Source organism: Enhydra lutris, unplaced genomic scaffold, assembly GCF_002288905.1.
Source record: "Enhydra lutris kenyoni isolate GAN:26980312 unplaced genomic scaffold, ASM228890v2 scaffoldscaffold11, whole genome shotgun sequence".
NCBI classification, from domain to species: Eukaryota; Metazoa; Chordata; class Mammalia; order Carnivora; family Mustelidae; genus Enhydra; species Enhydra lutris.
The window spans coordinates 40,035,236-40,049,690 of NW_019154095.1; the positions used below are offsets into that span (position 1 = coordinate 40,035,236).

The 14,455-nt window shown below is 44.2% G+C and overlaps 1 protein-coding gene across 1 annotated transcript in view; it reads left to right on the forward strand.

Moving 5' to 3' along the window:
- The window catches only part of LOC111144616 (chondroitin sulfate N-acetylgalactosaminyltransferase 1), a 323,544-nt gene that overhangs the window by 122,232 nt on the left and 186,857 nt on the right, over positions 1–14,455 (forward strand). The window contains exon 2 of the mRNA XM_022499002.1: positions 8,056–8,149. The gene's annotated coding sequence lies outside the window, so the exon portion shown is untranslated. The remainder of the gene's footprint in view (positions 1–8,055; positions 8,150–14,455) is intronic.

The window sequence follows — 14,455 nt, forward strand, 5'->3', positions numbered from 1 at the left end:
ATAATCATCCATGTTGATATGTGTATCAACTGCTTATTTGTTTCTATTGCTGAGTATTCAACAATTTTTCCCTTGTTCACTCTTTACCTCTGTCTTGCTTAACTGGCCATGATAGGGGGTGACAACATATTTTGATGATTTTAAAATATTTGTTGATTAAATATCTGTGTTTCCTGTTCTTATTTTCAATTTCATTACTGTCCAGTATACAGAGTAAATAGTACATAGCAATTTAGGCTCCCTGAACGTAACATCCGTTTGCATTCTGGACGCATGTTTTCAAGAATGTTGTCCATAAGCAGTATTACTATTTATCTACTCAAAGGTTGAGATTAAAATTTTCTCCTGTCTCTTTGCTATCAATATTAGAAAGAACATACTTCCATTGGCCTAACCCAATGAATTGATTGAATAAATTCAATTATATAAATATTTAGTTTTTATTTTTACAGTGAAATATTTACCCTGTTAATGTTACAGTCTTTTTTTTGAAAATGTGGACAGTATGTTCTCAATTCCCTTGCAACTGGAGCATAACATGAAATAAACTAAAAATTGATACAGCAGAAGTAATACATTTGCAAAATAATGACAGATCATTTAGGAGGCAAGTCCAATTTTATAATGACTTTTTACCAACACCACAGTATCTCTCAGCTATTGACATTCCTGCATCTGGGAAGGAAGAAGATAAAAATTACCATTCAAAACGCCCATAAAAGTTTGGTGAAAGGTTTAATTTCTTCATCTGTCACGGTGTCACGAGCCCTGTGAATACTATTGATCAAGCCTCAGCGCCAGAAGTCTGGAGACTTGGCAGTGTGGAGGGTAGCATTTAGCCAGAGGGAATCATAATGCCAGAGAAAACAAACTTTACCCACTCTGCATTTTGAACTTGTGTTCTGAGCTGTTGTCCTGAGTGCTCTTACTGCCTGGGAAGCCTGGGAATACAGTCATTTAAAAACTGAGCCCGTAGTAAAGATGTCTGTACCAACCTTAAAGAAGCTACAGGCATTCTAGTGGTAGGTAGAGCTTTCTAATGAACAATGAAAAGAAGGTGTGGTTTCTCTACCTGAAGGTAACTTGGACATTACCTGGTCCCAATGTTCATTTTGCAGATGGCTAGCCCAAGGTCCTAAGAACTTAATAGCAGAACTGGGACCCGGGCTCTACTCTCCAAACTACAAACCCACGCCCTCTCAGTGTTCTTGTTGTACAGGGACTGGTGTGCGGGGGTGTGAGGAGTTGCACTGTATGACTGATTCTCTCTGAGTTGCCTCGCGTAGGGGTCCGTTGTCTGGGACGTTGCACCTTGATGAGCTATACTTCTTGAGCATTGTGTCTTCTTTGAGCTTGTCCGTTTTAAAGATCCCTTCCCTACTCTTAGCATCTCAGCCTAAATGCTGTCTTGTATCTTCATCATTTGTCTGGGCAGCTTGTTCCCAGCTGTAACATATCTTCTTGTCCACAGGGATTCTTAGGGTGGGTGGCCAGCAACAGATCAAGATCACCCTTCTTCACTGAGAATCACAGACTTAGGCCAAACCCTCTATTTTACAGCCTGGAAACACAGGTGAAGCAGTAGTGGACTTAACCTAAAGTCTCACAGGAATGCATTTAAGACGATGCCTTAGTCAGCTGGGGCTGCTTTAACAGAATGCGATGAATGGGCTGGCTTATCAACAGCAGGCATTTATTTCTACCAGCATTGGAAGCTGGAAGTCCAAGGTCATGGTGTCACCATGGTCAGATTCTGGTGAAAAACCTCCTTCGGGTTGCAGACAGCTGACTTCTCACTGTGTCCTCACATGGCGAGCAAAGAGCTAGCTCGCTCTCTGGCCTCTTCTCAGGGCGCTGGTCCCACTCATGAGGGCTGACTCCACCTTCATGACCCAATGACCTTGGAACGGCCCTACCTCCAAATACCATCACACTGGGATTAGAATTTCAGTATGAATTTTGGGAGGGACACAAACATTCAGTCCCTAACTGAGGAGAATCCAAATCTATTGTTCTACTTGGGATGAAGTGCAGCAGATCTCCCCAAAACACTGTTCGTGCCTCATTAGCGTCGGCGACAGTCCTCAGCACCTGTCGAACAGCTGCAGGATTGAACGGGGAGGAGCTGGCCCAGAAGAAGGTATTTGGAGAGCACTTCTCATCAGATGAACAATGGCCCATGGGTCTGACTGCAGCACTGTGGGCCGTGTGCTGGAAAGGAGCTCTGCTTTATGGAGGAACAGCAACTGTGTGCCTCTTAACGGATTTAGGAGAGAGACGATGTTAGCGGGCTCACAACTAATGGCAAACAGAGCAATGTAGTTTCTTTCCCGGAGGATACAGCTAACTCTGTCTTCCCAAGTTCAAATTAGTCCGTCTTCCTTTCTGTTTTAACAGTATATTATCTGGATTTCTGTGTCGGATGTGAGCCATTTCATTCTTGAACGTGCTCCTGGTTCATGGGTTGATAATGTGAGGATGGCTCAAACAGGGATCCCACAGAGACCCCACTGCCTAGCTTGGGAGGCATTGGGTAAATCTTTATAAATAACATATGATTTGTTACCCTTTAAGGTATTAATAGACCCACACATTTTATTTTTTATTTTTTTTAAAGATGTTATTTATTCATTTGACAGAGAGAGATCACAAGTAGGCAGAGAGGCAGGCAGAGAGAGGAGGAAGCAGGCTCCTGGCCAAGCAGAGAGCTGGATGCAGGGCTTGATCCCAGGACCTAGGATCATGACCTGAGCTGAAGGCAGAGGCTTTAACCCACTGAGCCACCCAGGTGCCCCCACATTTTATTTTTTATTTAAATTCAATTAACCAACCTATAGTACATCCTTGGTTTCAGATGTAGGGTTTAGTAATGCATCAGTTGTGTAAACACCCAGTGCTCATCACACCACGTGCCCTCCTTAATGCCCATCACCCAGTTACTCCATCCCCCCACCCACCTCCCCTCCAGCAACCCTCAGTTTGTTTCCTAAGATAAGAGTCTTTCATGGTTTGTCTCCCTCTCTGATGACTTCTCGTTCAGTTTTCCCTTCTTTCCCTTATGGTCCTCTGGGCTGTTTCTTATATTCCATATATGAGTGAAACCATATGATAATTGTCTTTTCTCTGATTGACTTCTTTCGCTCAGCATAGTGCCCTTTAGCTCCATCCACATCAATGTAAATGGTAAGATTTCATCCTTTCTGATGGCTAATAGTCCATTGTATATATATAACATATCTTCTTTATCCATTCATCTGTTGAAGGACATCTGGGCTCTTTCCACAGTTTGGCTATTATGGACATTGCTACTGTGAACATTGGGGTTCATGTGCCCTTTAGGATCACTACATTTGTATCTTTGGGGTCAATACCCAGTAATTCAATTGCTCTAGACCTGTACATTTAAAAAGAGACTTCAAATAATTTAGCGATATAATTTTGTTGATAGTCTCCATAGTTCTGCAAAGAGTATCTGAGATTATCCCCATTTATCAGAATGAAAAATTGAAGAAAATAAGAGTGACCTACTTCACTGGAAGGATTAGGAATAAGAAAGAGATAAAGAGATATCTTCTTATTTAGTCTGCTTCTGTACATGCTAGACCAAGACACAGTGATCCTGTTTTTCATTTCACTGGATAACAGAAGAGCAACATTTTTGGAGAAACTCATGATTTTTAAAGTCAGTTGTGCTCTAAAACATACTATTTTCAGCATAATTATTTAATGTGGAAAGAATGTGGTCAAGAATATAGTTACATGTGATTTATAATGGGTAGCATGCAAGGGCACTTTCTTTTCTGAAACATATTCTTTGTTTTTAAGATTTTATTTATTTGAGAGAGAGGGCATGGGAGTGAGGGAGACAGGGGCAGAAGCAGAGGGGGAATGAAAGAGGGAGAGGGAAGAGCCTACTCTGTGCTGAGCCCAATACAGGGCTCGATCCCACGACCCTGGGATCATGACCTGAGCTGAAACCAAGAGTAGGAAGCTCAACAAACTGAGCCACCCAGGGGCCCCTCTGAAACAAATTCTTAAGAAAGATAATTTTAGAAGTTGTCTGCATAGTTCCTGACTCTATCCCTGCTCTGTCTTCTAGTACCATAACATATTTATACAAATAAAAGACATTACCATTAAGATTTAAAAACATATATTATTATCACATACACACAAAGAAAAATATCACAGGTAGCTTGAGTTGGCAGACACATATCTAGTCTCCGCCTATTTTGGTGCCTTTCTTTTGTTGCTTTCGGCACATTGATGATGAAAGGGCTTGTTCGTCTTCCTTGCTTATTTCTCACATTTCAGGAATCAACGTATCTGATACATATGGGTTTAGATGGACTAAAGAGTTAAAGATTGGCATTTATGAAGATGAGGAAGCCTTGGAGCTTAAGGCCCATGAATAGGTATTATTGTACCATTGGATCAGTTGTGTTTTTGAAGCTCTTTAGAAATTAAATTGCTGTGAACTTTCACTTAGGAATTGTACATTTTATAGAATGGGTTGCTAGATTGTTAAAATATTATTGATCTCAACGTACTCATTTTCAACATTTTAGATTGCTGTTTTCACTAGTTGAGTTTTGGTAGCTTCCTTTTAATATGGTTAAAAGATGACTTATTGGGGTGCTTGGGTGGTTCAGTGGGTTAAAGCCTATGCCTTCAGCTCAGGTTGTGATCCCAGGATCCTGGGATCGAGCCCACATCTGCTCTCTGCTCAGCGGGGAGCCTGCTTCCCTCTCTCTCTCTCTCTCTCTCTCTCTGCCTGCTTCTCTGCCTACTTGTGATCTCTCACTCTCTGTCAAATAAATAAATAAAATCTTAAAAAAAAAAAGATGACTTATTTATGGAGTCCTGTTAATTAATGTATGTCAGACTCTATTACTGTGGGACTGTGGTGGGACGGACATCCTAACCTTTAGAATCCTGCTGGGAAACTTCCACATCCATGTATGTGATTGTTCATGGACGTTCTCCCAGCCACTCTCTGCACATCGGCCTTCTCTCGCCTACTTTTTTACCATAATTAAAACTTGTGAATCCACATAATTGTCTCACTCTGTATGCCAAACGAACGAGAACACACAGGACATTGGAGATAGGAGAGGGGACCTCAGATCTGGCTACAGATGTTTAGACTGAGGGATGTTGTTGAGAACTATTTTCTCAATGGAACAGAGCAGGGCACTATATCCGCACACCTGCAGTTGTTTTCTTGGATTTAGATTTTATTTTGAACAATTCTAATTGTTTCTTTGATACTCAGGAAGACTCATCCAAGAGTGTGTTTTTGTCATTGTGATTTCTTATACGGGTGAGGGATTCAGAGGATCAGGGAGGGGCTGTGTTCTCAAGGCCTCGATGGCCACCTTTGGCGTCTCTGACAGGCCCCCGCTTTAATGCAGTTGAAGCCCCTGTTGGTCCCATACGGTCTTAGAGAACCACACAGGAGGACCAGATCTTGCAGCCAAGACAGTGTCGCATAATAGAAAAAGTAAGGGCTTGCTTTTCATTTTTCTCTCTAGAGCTTTGGTTCTAAAGTCAGGAAATCCTGGCTTTAGCATGTACTCCTAGGGAAGTTTCTTAACCCCTTTGAGCCTCACTTTCTCCATCTGTAGAATGGGAATATTAATACACATATGTGTAGCCTTGTTGCGGGGGTTGAATGAGTTTGTATGTAATGCAGCTAGACAGGGTATGGCACATGGTAGCCGTGTCATTGGTGCCCCTTGCCTTTCTTCTAATAGATGATGTGTCTAGTTGAACACACCCACTTCTCCCTAACGGACCTTCTGTTTACCTTCAGTAATTTTCCATGATGCCAACTCCCCATCCACCCCCATCTCCGAGGGAGTCTTGTCAGTGTTTCTGCCTTCCTGTCTCTCCTTTTTTATCACTAACTTGGGATGACTGCTTTCTGGGGGAACATGATATTTGGAACTGCTAAGGAGACAATGTACTTCCCAGAGCCAAGGATCGGAGTTTTAATGAGTTCTTTCACTAGGGAAAGAGGGCAGTGCTGGGCCGTCCTGGGGCTCTCACCCTGCGGTTTGCCGGTGCGAGAGCCAGGCACTTAGAAGCCGGATGAATGTGCACTACTGTGTGTGGATGAAAAAACTGTGAATGTTTCTCTTCAAGTTGCTGGAGAGAGAAGTACAAATTAGATTATTAATGATCATACGGAGGTATGAGCCGACAGTCTGTTTAGTTTCATTATTAAAACAAGTGTGGTTTTGGACGATGCGGATGTTTCCCTTTTTTATGTAGATGGCAAAGGATATTCATTAAGGATATCAATAAAGACCGTGTCAGTGATTCAGCCTCCGAAGCTGCCCCCTGCATGCTAAAAGACAGAAAAGAAAATTTAAGTGGTGGAGAATGAGAATGTGAGATTGGAAGCCAAATTATAAACTCATTTCAACTCTTGGCCTGCAGGCGCTGGAATAACGTTATTTGCTGTCAAGGATGGAAAACAACTCCGATTCAGGTCCAAGTGATTATTCCACTTTGGCATGGCCGCCTTTCTGCCAACAGCAACTCCACTGGGACAGAGATTAATTATCCAGGCAAGGACGGACGTGTCGGTGGTGAGAGCAAGGCCAGGGAGAGGCCGAGCTGCAGCCCCGAGTCCCCCTGGTAGCCGCGGAGGGCACCGTCCCTGTCCCGGAGAGGATGGCCCGGGGCGGGCCCAGCGCACTTTAACCTCAAGCCCACGTAAACTGGGAGGCAGGTGCGGATCCCAACGGACGTGGCGTTGTCCCGTTCACAGGGATGCCTCGGAGAAAACCTTCAAAGTTAGGCGCCGGGAGGAGCAGAAATGTGTCAGATCCGCCGTGGACACGGCCGCTGTCCCCGTGAGAAAGGACGCGCGGTGGCCCGCGGGCTTCTCGGTCCTGTCTTGGCTTTCAGGCCCCTCTTTACTCCCGCATGTGACACGGGAACAAGAGTGTCGCTTGCTTTTCTCTGTCCCTTGAACTATAAAGATGACGTGAGACCAGACCGCGAGCACTCTGGGGGAGGGGACCGCTCACCCATCGAAGACGGCGCTGTGCGGTCGTGAACCCTTCTCCTACAGGAGGTCCAGCCCCTTTCCAGAACGTTCTCCGGCCTCTGCTTCCGGAACGTGTTCTTGTCCCTCGTTTCCATCTGCTTTCACCTGCGCTGACACATCTGTGGCCTCCACTGTCGTCCCTTACAGGCAGGGGTGGCGCGGGGCGGTCGCCCGTCCCTGCCTTGCCGCACTCTGCCGGGACCTGGGGGGGGGGGGGGGGGGGGGGGGGCCGCGGGGGGGGGGGGGGGCCCGGGGAAGCTCGCGGACGCGTGTGCGCCCCTCCCCGCCCCCGGGATAGCGCCAGCTGCGGGACAGCGCCAGCCGCGCGCGGAACCCGGGTGGGGGCGGGGCGGGGGATGCGCCCGGAGCGGGGCGTTCTAGGCGGCCCGGGACCCTTCCGAAGCGCGCGCGCCCTTTCCGCCCCTCGGGCAGAACTTGAAGGAGGATTTGCTCTTTTGTAACATTGCGTTCCATGAAAACATTAAAAAAAGAAAAAGGAAAAGGAAATAAAAAGGAAAGAAAAGAAAAAAGAAAATTGGTGGCGCCGCACACGGTCCTTGCCGAGGGGGCGGCACTTTAGCTCCTGACCCCCGCTGGACGCCCAGGGACTCCGGCGCGGACGGAACGCGCGAGCCCGGGTGCGGGAGCAGCGCGCGGGCGGCGGGCACGTTTCTCTCAGGCGAGTTTGGCTTTGTGGGGGGGGGGGGTCCTTCTCAGGTCGGGGGGCGGCCCTCACGCGCACTCCTGCGGGGCTTCAGCCGTTTGTTTTAAACCGCGCGTGTGCGTGCGCGTGCGTGTGTACGAATATTTTGTATTTTATCCATTAAAATAGGGAGGGGGAAACACCGTCCTGGGTGTGGGGAGTGAATCGTATTTTATATCCTAAACGATTTAAATTTCTACCATTTTGTAATATCACCTAGAGCGGAGACATGGGAATTCACAGGGGGCTCCTACTTCTTATTTGTATTTTACTTTATTTTCTTATGTTTTAGATTCCTTTCCGTTTCACGGGAAGAAGCCCAGGTATTTTCACCCAGAGGAGGGACGATGTAGCTCCAGGCTCAGCTTCTCTCCTCATACTTGCAGGTAAGCGAGTCTGGTCGTCAGAGATGGCTGAAGAAACGGACTTTGGTCCGGTCTGAGTTGTATTCCGTATTCCGGCTGTGTTGGAAATGTGTCCAATTTCATTTTACTCTCAATAGCTTGGTTAACAACAAATTATTATTTTAAGATATGAATACTTTCTCAAAGTAGTTCAATTATTTGTCTGCCTGGAATCTTTTTATTCACTTTGGAAAGCTTATAATGTACATTGAATGTTACCAACTTCTTTAGAATTTATTTCTTCTCATGGTGGCAAGTGACTTAAGCCAATATTGTAGTTAGAAGAATGACTTAATTCTTCTTAAAAAATATTCGCTTGAGTAGGAAGAGTTCTCTTTTTGGAAGTTGTGACAGACTATTCAGCTTTCTCAAATAGCCCATAAACAAATGGGTGCCATCATTCTGACTGTGCCACAAAATAGTTCTTTAAGTAAAATAGTTCAGGAAATTGAAGAACGATCTTCCTTTCTAACTTACATCATAGGGGTATACTTTCTAGAATCTTGGAGAATAGTAGCCCAATGGATTATATGGTTGGTTTTCATCTGGGGACAAATATAAAGCTATGGAACATTGTTGTAGGTCTGCTCTTACAACCAGTAATTTTGAGTTTCACTGCGATAAGATATTTCATTACATTTGGCAAGACTAAAGTTAAAAGAAGCAAGAACCTTAGGGACATCATTAATGTTGGAATGCAACAGTATGAAATCTGAAGTTGTATACAAGGCTTCTGTCTTCAACAGAGCAAACCTTTTCTAGTTTTCTTTAGAAATGGCTCAACAGACATAACAGTAAAAACGGGTAAGCTGTGCTCAGCATATGTGCATTTTCAAGAAGCTCCTCTCATCTTTCCTCCTCATTTAACAAATTTCTGTAGAGGTTTTATTCAGGATTTGCTTTGTTTTGTTTTTACTTTTGTCACACTGATTAAAATGAAAGAATGGAAGTCAAAGCATCTGATTTGATTTTACATTAATGAACTGCTTTGCATTAAAACAATGGAGTGTGTGGGAGTATAAAAGGGATTGTAACTGAGTTACTATCAATAGAAAAATTAAAATGACCTTGGCCAAAAGTTAATAATACAAACAAAAATAAAAGAATAAGGGGCGCCTGGGTGGCTCAGTGGGTTAAGCCGCTGCCTTCGGCTCAGGTCATGATCTCAGGGTCCTGGGATCGAGTCCCGCATCGGGCTCTCTGCTCTGCAGAGAGCCTGCTTCTCTCTCTCTCTCTCTCTGCCTGCTTCTCTGCCTACTTGTGATCTCTCTCTGTCAGATAAATAAATAAAATCTTTAAAAAAAAAAAATAAATAAAAGAATAAGTCTTCACCAGTTCTTTTCTGAGTAGAAAGTCATGTGGCTCTCAGGCCTAAGCAATTCAGGGCCAACTTGAGGGACATACGAAGTTATTCTTATCTTTGGTCTAGGGATGTTTCATGTTTTGGGGAATGGCTTGGATGATGTAGAAAACAGTGTCAGTAGAACATCATGTAGACCCTAATTATTAAAATCTTGAGATAAGAGTAGAAAAGAGCCAAGTCAATTTTATAAAATAGAGAAGTGGTAGAAAGCTGACTAAGGTCGAGCTGGGCAAATGCAAAGTTATAGGATGTTTGTGCTCTAGTCCAAGGCTGTTAGAATAGCAAGACATGGAAGGCTTGGGAGACCAACGGGCTTAGCTGCAGCCCGAGTGGGGTTTTAGTGGTGCTCACAGTGCTGTGGACCCCTGGGCAGACCCCTGGGAAGTTGCTAAGGAGCCAAGGCTTTACCTGGTTAGTACCAGCTTGGGAAAGCCAGCCTTCCAGGACCGTCCCTTTACAGATTGAGGCCTTTTTAGACTGAGGGACTTGACTGGCCCTCAGCAGTGGTCCTTCCCCAGACTTGCAAGAAACAAACATGTGACTTGGGAGAAGAGTGACTGGGTTGTGTTCTTCCTCTGGTCGGCAGACCCGCTACACCAACGCCTGGTGAGCATGGAGTTCAAGCAAGGACATTTCACTTGTTGATTCAAATATTGACCATAAAACGTTGGCAATAAGGATGTCCTGGTGTCGCAGACACATCCTTCGCAGAGCCTATGGCCCCACACCGTTCCTTCCCCATCCATTGCTGCCTGCCCTACTCCACGCCCTGTTGATATGTTTCCTGTCTCTCCCTACCCAGAAGTGTGTGGCATTTCCACACATGCTAATTCCTCTCCTCCTGACGAGGGAAAGGTGTGTTCCAGATCACACCTGTTCCGTCTCTACTTTCTGCCCCTCCCCCACTCACTGGGCGTTCCGAAGCTCTGGTGGTCTTCACACTTCTCTTTCTGCTTGCCCTATTTTCTTCCTTGCTGCTCTCCTGGGGAACTTTTCTCACCCTTCAGCACCAATTCCTATGATGGGCATCACCAGCATTCAGAAACAGCTCCTAGGAGGCCCTGACGATAGGAGTGGAAGGGCCAGTCAGTATGTGGAAAAGTGAAGAAAGGATGTCTCCTGGTCCATGCCCGATGCTCCTGCTTGGTCACAGCTCTTCATCCCAGGGTCTCTCGGAGTCTCCTCTGAGCCGGGCACAGGCCTTTCCGTTCTCATGTTGGTGGTCTAGTCTGTTCCTTGGGGAGTGTCTGGGGGCATAGAAACTCTCTTTGTAGATAGATAACCTTGTAGGTCCTTTATAGTTCTGGGAGCTCTTGAAACGTGATGACCAGGTAACATAAGATGGTGGCTGGTTCAGTCCTTTTTGGGGTGAAGTGGGCGTGATAAGTAAATACTAATATGAAGCTGTCATATAGGAACTTGGCACGTTGCTCATATTTGAAAAAACAGACTTGAGTAGTTTGTGTTTTATGAATTTTTGGATATGTTTTCAACTTTTAAAACATTTCCATTTAATGGCATGAAGTGTGACACAAAGTCTGTAAGCTTTTAATGAGTGTCAGCTTTTGCTGCTGCAATTTTAATTTATACTCCTGAGCCACAATTTGTTTTCAGCAGTTGAAGCTACTCCAGGCAAGCCAGGGCCGGGAGACTCACACTGGCACCAGAATGGGTACGGAGCGATGCATGCCTTCTAGTGGGTTTTCCTTTCTTTCTGTTGATTGACACTTAATTAGGCCTTGTGTTTTGTCTTTTCTGTTCTCTTTTGGGGCTCCGCTTATTGAGATTCCCTTTCCATCGACTTAGTTTCTCTCTCCCAAGCTTGTGCTTTAGCCTCTCAAATCTGCGGCCGGTTCTGCTGTCCCGGACTCCCTTCCTGTCTAGGACTTGGCCCTGGAAGACCTTTCCTGAGCCCCAGCGACTGAGGGGCTGGGCCATTGTGCCCCCCATCACCTTATTTCCCCCACTGTTTACTGCTGTTTACCAGTTAGACAGCTGTCCCGTGGCCAGTACTGTCCTCAGAGGAGGCTCAGTCTCTGCAGTTTCAGCACGTCGCCTGTGTTTGTCCTTATTTGTAGCCACAAACGAGTGTTTGGATGACTTTGCGGTATCAAAAACCCTCATGAGAACCTAGTAATGTCAGTATTTTATTTTATTTTATTTTTAAGATTTTATTTATTTATTTGACAGAGAGAGATATAGTGAGAGAGGGAACACAAGCAGGGGGAGTGGTTGAGGGAGAAGCAGGCTCTCTGCCAAGCAGGGAGCCCGATGTGTGGCTCAATCCTAGGACCCTGGGATCATGACCTACCTGATCCGAAGGCAGACACTTAATGATTGAGCCACCCAGGTGCCCTGCAATGTCTGTCAGTATTTTAATTTGCTGAGTGCTTCGTGGTATACCTACCTTTCCTTTACCTTCTTCTGTCTTAACTTGCGTATTTTCTGAGCTACTATGGAGGCGGGAGGGGAGGGATTTGAACCCAAGTGTTCTGACTCCAGCACCAGTGCCCACTTAGTTTCATGTGTTAGAAACGTAAGTCCAAGAAGGTTGGCTGCAACCCACCTGGCCATCCACAGATAAGCAAAATGTGGACTGTACACATCACAGAATAGCATTCTACCTTAAAAAGGAAGGAAGTTCTGCCACACACTACAACGTGAATGAACCATGAGGACAGGATGTGAGGTGAAATAAGCCAGCTACAAAAAAAGATAAAATATTGTAGGTCTCAGCTTGCATGAGGTTTCCGGAGTCTTCAGTTTCATAAGGACAGAAAGTGGGATGGTGATGGCAAGGGGCGGGGGAGGGGAGAATGCAGTGTTGTCTAATTGGTAGAGTTTCCATTTTGCGAGACGAAAACTTCTGGGGTTTGTTGAACAATACTGTGAATGTACTGAATAATTCTAAACTATATACTTAAAAATCATTGAGATGGCAAGGGCATCTGGGTGGCTCAGTTGGTTGAGTGTTAGACTCTTGGTTTCAGCTCAGGTCATGCATGGTCTTGGGGTCTTGGGGTCCTGGGACTGGGGCCCCTGCGGCGGGATCTGTGGTCAGCCCAGAGCCTGCTTGTCCCTCTCCCTTTGCTCCTCTTCATGCTCTCTCTCTCTCTCTCTCTCTCTGTTTCTCTCTCTCTCAAATAGATATATTACAAATCTTAAAAATCATCAAGATGGTGACTTTTATGTTATATGTGTCTTACCAAATTAAAAATAACAAAAAGCCAAAGACCTTGGTTTTAAAAAAGATAATTAATCCTTTAAAAAATTGAATTTCTTTGATTTGGGGACTTTTCCTTCCTTACATTTTATTTTTCATTTGCTTAGATCTTTAAATCACTTTTTATTTAAACATGTATTATGTAACCAAAACAGACCAGATTTACATTGATAAGATCTTTGGGCTTTACTTCTAGACCTTGTTATTCCTTTTGTTATCTTTGTCTACATTTGCAGTTAAAATCTGATTCAAAATTATCCACTTTCTCACCTGTTTTTCTTCAATATAATAGGATCTTACTGCTCATCTAGAAATACTTGTATGACACTTAAAAAATTACTTGTATGATTAAGGGCAGAAATGTTTGTTCTGTCACAAGCAGAGGGCACGACAGACTCCAGGCTTTCATTTGATTGCTCATGAGGAGCCAGCTCATAAGGAGTCAGTTTTTTTTTTTTTCCCATTACACTAATGGACGTTTTATGTGGAAAATCATGACTCTAAAACTAAATAACACTCTGGTGCTTGAAAGAGCACAATTTCAAGATGTTCACCTGACACCCAGGAAGCAGCTCTCTTTTTACTCAAAGATTCTGACCCAGTGTGTAATATCTTTCCTGAAGAATTTATTTATTTATTTATTTATTTTTTAAAGATTTTATTTATTTATTTGTCAGAGAGAGAGAGAGGGAGAGAGAGCAAGCACAGGCAGACAGAATGGCAGGCAGAGGCAGAGGGAGAAGCAGGTTCCCTGACGAGCAAGGATCCCGATGTGGGACTCGATCCCAGGACACTGGGATCATGACCTGAGCCAAAGACAGCTGCTTAACCAACTGAGCCACCCAGGCGTCCCTCTTTCCTGAAGAATTTAAAATGAAACTCGAATCCTGTCAGCCTAGGGACATGTTTGTGGAGGAGGGGAGGCAGGGATCTAATTCAGGAGCTGTGTGTAGAGGTTTGAGGGGAAAGTGGGGATGAAAATTAGAGGTGGAGGTGGGCACTGGAAAGAGTTATAACCTTGTGGAAACTTCTAGCTCACTTGTTACTCAGATTTTTCTTTCTTTCTTTCTTTCTTTTTTTTTTTTTTTTTTGAGAGAGAGCCCACATGAGGGGAGGTTTGGGGAGGTGGGTGGTGGGGGGAGAAGGAAGGGTCAGAGGGAGAGAGAATCTTGCCCTTTGTGGGGCTCATTCTCATTGACTCTGAGATCAAGACCTGATCCTAAATCGAGTTGGATGTTTAACCAACTGAGCTACCCAAGTGCCCCGTTACTTAGATTTTTTAACATTATAGACAGGATTGTATGGTTAGGGCCACCAGAAGACACTAACTTCTTCTTTACTATTAGGAAACCATCTAATCCAAATTGTTACATTAAAAATTTTTTTCTAAAGTTCCTTAAAAATATGTGACAATTAGAAATATTAATATTTACACTTAAATCTTTTAATAAGGAGTTACATATTTTCAACTCAACAAACAAATGAGACTTTACTACAAGTTAGACTTTAAATACACTTTGGGGTTATGAAGTGTCAGTTCTTGGATTGGAATTCAGTTTCTGGTGAATGTGCCAGTCATCTGCAGAAAAATGAGAACAGTAAGGTGATGTCTTTCAAAGAGCTAATATTCACTCTGAAGGAATAATCTTCACTTTGAGGCTCTGGTCTTTTTTCTTACGTATTAATATTTAAAATATCTATT